This window comes from Parus major, chromosome Z, assembly GCF_001522545.3.
Source record: "Parus major isolate Abel chromosome Z, Parus_major1.1, whole genome shotgun sequence".
NCBI classification, from domain to species: domain Eukaryota; kingdom Metazoa; phylum Chordata; class Aves; order Passeriformes; family Paridae; genus Parus; species Parus major.
Genome location: NC_031799.1, coordinates 119,748 through 125,031, shown reverse-complemented (window position 1 = coordinate 125,031; position 5,284 = coordinate 119,748). Strand labels below are relative to the sequence as shown.

The 5,284-nt window shown below is 54.1% G+C and overlaps 1 protein-coding gene across 4 annotated transcripts in view; it reads left to right on the top strand.

Moving 5' to 3' along the window:
• Window positions 1-5,284, top strand: part of MAPK4 (mitogen-activated protein kinase 4) — a 50,851-nt gene that overhangs the window by 33,393 nt on the left and 12,174 nt on the right. The gene's annotated exons all lie outside the window — the stretch shown is intronic.

Genomic DNA, 5,284 nt, shown 5'->3' with positions numbered 1-5,284 from the left:
TAAAGGGGTGGGGCTGAAAGGGGGAGGGGCTGAAGAGGGGAGGGGCTGTAAAGGGGAGGGGCTGTAAAGGGGAGGTGCTGTCCTTCCCCGATTGCCCTCAGCTTGTGGGGGAGCAGGGAGGCAGCAAAGTCGAGCATTAAATATTGGCATAAACACCAGAGCAGACTTCAAAATAATAAATGTTTTGGAGGGCAGCCTCATCCCTGGCTGAGTGGCCTGAGGGGTGTGTTGGACCTGCCAGCACCAGGCAGAGTGTGGGGTGTTCCTGGCTGGCAAGGACAGGAGATTCTGCTGATGGGACACAGAGATGTGCTGAATGTCTTCCCTTGGGTGACAGGACCATGAACTAAAACAATCCTTATCCTCCCTTGTACGAGGTGGATTTTCCCTTCTGGGCACTCTGCCTGGTGCTCCAAAGCACCTGGGGACATCTGCATGGTGTTCCCAGAGGACCTGCTCTCCCTCTGCCTGTTGACAGCCATCATTATGTGATTAATTGGCAGAAACTCCACACCATGGAGGTCTGTCAGCCCTTTTAGGGGCAGTTCTAGTGGTAGCTTCTTCACAGACCATCTCCAAAGCTTTGGCATCCTCCTTTAGTTTTGTACTTGCTGTTCAGTGCAATCATAATCGCTTGCAGTCCATCCAGTGAAATAACAAAATTCCCGAATGGGTCGTGGTGAGGAGTTCAGAGGTGAGGGTGTGGGGCGTTGCTCTGTGCTCCTCTGGAGAGGACCACCCTCCACGTCCAGCTGGTGCTGAGCCTGCCTGCTGTGACCCCGGCTCGTTTGTCCTCCTGCTCTGTCCTCTGACGAGGCACACCATCCTCTGTGCTCCTGAAATAGATGCACTCTGTCATCCCGAAAACAGAGCGTGTCACGTTGCTGGAGCCACACGCAACAGCCATGTTGTCCTCCCGTGGAGCAATGTTCCTGCAAACCCAGCGTCTTCCACGCCCTGCCTAGAGCTGCCCGACCTGCATTTTAAAAAATTGGGTTAAAAACCCTGCTGTGAGGAGGCAGAAGCTTGCTGCTGCTCAGGATTATTCCGAAAGCTGGGGCTTGTTGCTATTTTGAGCCCCCCATCTGCACCAGGAGCTGATCCGGCTCCCACGGGTGCAGCAGCAGAAATCCTGACCGTGGCTGTGGATGGAGGCAGGGACACGCGAGCTGTGCTTGGATCCTGATGGAATTCCAGTTTGTGAGCAGCTGGTCTGCACCTCTGCGGCATGTTGGCCACAGGAAGGAGGATTCTGGTGTGAAACACAGCTGTGATAAGCCTTGGGCTGTGGCGTGGGGGCTGTGGGGTTTGCAGTAGCTGGGATCCTGAACTCCCACGGCCCCTCTGGCTCCGAGGAGGAGCCCCAGGGCTGGCAGTGGGTTTGGAGCACCGGGAGCTCCCGTGTTCCATCACGGTGTGTCTGATTCTCTTGGAATGCAGGGTGGCAGTGGTTTTGGAGCACTGGATCCTGTGATTCCCGTGTTCTGTCACGGTGTGTCTGATTCTCTTGGAATGTTTGGTGTCAGTGGGTTTGGAGCACTGGCAGCTCCTGTGATTCCCATGTTCTGTCACGGTGTGCCCGATTCTCTTGGAATGCAGGTTCAGCATGCTGTCACCAGGAATACACCAGGATGCAGCAGCTCCCGCCCTGAATTGTTTCTCCTTCTGGTGTTTGTCAAGCAAAACAAAATATGTGTAGTGTAAAGGTCTGAAAAAACATCCATTTTTCTTCGCTTTCCAGTTCCCTTGCTGTGCTGTCTGATACAACTCGATGCTTATCCTACCTGTAGTGAATTCATCACCTTTATAGATTGCCTGAGCTGTTGCTGCACACGCGGCAGGACAAGAGGAGAAGCAGAAAAATGATACTTGAAAATTGCAAGGAGGAAAAAAAATTGCATGGAAGGGCTTAGACTTGAAACTGCTTCTATTTTTCAATTAACTCAATTATGTTGTCTTTTAAGGAGACTCTAGTGGTCCTTCCAGTGCAGAAAGGGCGGTGCTGAATCCACAGAATTTGGTTGTGAAGATGTATGCCCCATCTTAATTAGAATTAATTAATATGCTTCGGCTCTCGGCCTTTCTGTCTGGTTGAATCTACAGGGATGGTGAAATTCTTGTGCTGGAGCCCTGCCTGGTTTAGGTGATGGCCAGATGTGCCCAGGCTCCCCACCCTGGCACCACAGCTCGGGGCTGAGCCTGTGCCCAGCCTGGGGCAGGGCGCTCCTCGTCCCGTGGCGGTGACTTCACGATCCTGGATCCCAGAGCTGTGGTGGCACTTCTCCGCAGAACCTGTCAGTCCACGGCGCTGCAGCCACTCCAGGAACTCAGGTGTTTCCTAAAATCGGGGATCTAGCCCATGTTTTTAGCTGGGGGAAGGCGTTGGGGCTGTATCAGCTGCTCGAGGCATCTGTGTGCTGCCCACGGGAGGACCTCGAGCCAGGTTTGACTTCCAAACCTCCAGCCTCTCCTTCCCTGTATCCTGCCCCTGAGAAAGGGCAGGGGTAGCGCAGAGCTCGGCGGTGGGAGGCCCTGGGAGGCGGTGGTCCAGCTCTGAGGAGCAGGAGAGGGTGGGATGGAGAGCAGCTGCAGGTTCCTCCTCTCTCTCCGTGGGTCCTTCCTGGGTGTGGAGGGGGAAGCCGAGGTTTTCCAGCAGGCAGAAGTGGGGAGCTGGCAGTCAGACACAGGGGAGTGGGCAGCAGGAGAGGGGAGCACGGTGAGAATTAACCACCACCAGGAACCTCACATGGCAGCAGAAAGGTCGAAGATGTGTCCTTTCTGCAGGGAATTTCCTCCAATATGTGAGGGGAGGAAAATGTTTGGCTTGTGGTGACTCTCAGATATTTGCAGTGTATTGCTCATGCATCTTGCATGGTGCACACACCCCCGGGAGCTCAGATCCATCTTGCTGTCAGAGAGGAGAAACACATGAACAGCGTTAAATCTGTAAGGAGGGTGTCACTCCTTTCCTGGGAGAGGGAAGAAATGGCTCCAGCTAAGAATTGCCCTGGATTACCACCCTCAGAGTTTATTTTCATGGGATTCTCCAATAAAAAACCAGCATCTCCTTTGTCAGAAGTAATTGTAGTAGCTGAGAAGTGTTGGTTCGATCAGATAGTGCCTGGGGGCTTTCGTGCTGGTTCTGGTTGAGCAGCATTCGCAAAAATATAACAGCCTCAAATGAAACTTCTTAGCTAATCAGTCTCCATTACAACTTACCATGAGAAGGCCAAAATTAAAATGTTCTTTTAAAAGCAAGCCCTTTATGATTAAAAGCTTGATGACTCGCACATTTGGGAATTGGCACAAGAGCCTGCTCTGGGGGAAGAGGAGTGTGATCAGCCTCGTGGTGTTTGTGGTGGTGTGCTGCTGTCGTGTTTAGGTGGAGAGACACATCCTACAGCATCCTAGGAAATGCTGCTCAGCACAACTCCAGGTATGCTGCAGCTGCAAACAGCCCGTGGAACTAAATTGGTAGGGACGGAGTTTTTAACTAAGCTGTTGTGTGAGCTGTGTTCATGCTGTCATTGCATTTTGACATTCTCCAAATGCTTCATGGCATTTAAATGCAATTCAGCTTTATAATTTAATTTTATTTTGCTGCTCCTGCCGCATTTCAATCTCCCTCCTTCTGTTAATGTGTTATATTTAATACAGAAAAGGCCACTTACGAATATTCCAGAGTTATCCCAGTGCAATTACCATCCATGGCCAGCCCCAGCGTGGCACTGGGGGGTCCCTGGTGGTGCCAGGGCTGTTTCTAGGTCAGGACACATCCCCTGGCTCCAGCCAGGGCTGCTGAACACTTGGCACTGGTGACGGATCTCCCGGGTCAGCTCAGGAGCAGGAGGGCCCTGCTCCAGAGAGGTGATGGCCTTTGTCCCACGGATGCTGCTGGGAGCTTCTCCCAAACACCATCCTCTGTGTGAGCAGAGTGGGACTGGGGTGAGAGTGGGACTGGGGTGAGAGTGGGACTGGGGTGAGAAGGGGACTGGGGTGAGAAGGGGACTGGGGTGAGAAGGGGACTGGGGTGAGAAGGGGACTGGGGTGAGGAGCTACCCCACATCCTCAGTGTGAGCAGAGTGGGACTGGGATGAGGATGAGGATGAGGATGAGGGTGAGGGTGAGGGGTGAGGATGAGGATGAGGGTGAGAATGAGGATGAGGATGAGGATGGGGATGAGGATGAGGGTGAGAATGAGGATGAGGATGGGGATGAGGATGAGGGTGAGAATGAGGATGAGGATGGGGATGGGGATGAGGATGAGGATGGGGATGAGGATGAGGATGAGGATGAGGGGTGAGGATGAGGGGTGAGGATGAGGATGAGGATGGGGATGAGGGTGAGAATGAGGATGAGGATGAGGATGGGGATGGGGATGAGGATGAGGATGGGGATGAGGATGAGGATGAGGGGTGAGGATGAGGGGTGAGGATGAGGATGAGGATGAGGGGTGAGGATGAGGATGAGGGTGAGAATGAGGATGAGGATGAGGATGGGGATGAGGATGACGGTGAGGGTGAGGGGTGAGAATGAGGATGAGGATGGGGATGGGGATGAGGATGAGGGGTGAGGATGAGGATGAGGATGGGGATGGGGATGGGGATGAGGATGAGGGGTGAGGATGAGGATGAGGATGGGGATGGGGATGAGGATGAGGATGAGGATGAGGATGAGGATGAGGATGTGGATGTGTGCCCCTTGCCACACCAAGCCCCAGCAACCACTGACAAGGGAGGGAGGTGATTTATTAGGCAAGGCGCAGGCTCAGTGCAGGAGGAAGAGGGTTTCCCATCCCTGCATCAGCTAGGTATTCCCCAGAAGGGCTTTCCCACTTATCCCATGGCATCTTGTTTTCCGGAGTCTTGGCTGAGAGCCCCTGGCAGCTCTGTTCCCCACACAGACAGATACAGGAGCCTTTCCTTCCACACTGCGCTGCCAATCCTCCCGAACCCTTTTGTTTTCCTGGACGATGTCTCACATGAAGGGGGACTGGGATTTGTAGGACCCCTCCAGGTCCTCCAGAGGTGACCTGGAATGGCTCAGGCAGGTGTGATCTGCAGATCTGCGCTACCGAACCCATCTGTCCTTTGCGGGAGGTGCTGCAATACCGTGGTGACAAGCAGAGAGTGCCTTCACTGGCAGAGCACCGAGGTGCCTCTGGTGTCTGCCAGGTCCCTGTAGCTGCAGGGCCAGCAGCCCCAGCCTGCACGGGAACAGGCCTGGGGGGCAGGATGTCCTGCAGCGTCCGGCCGTGGGGCCGCCGCGAGGAGTGACCGGGGAC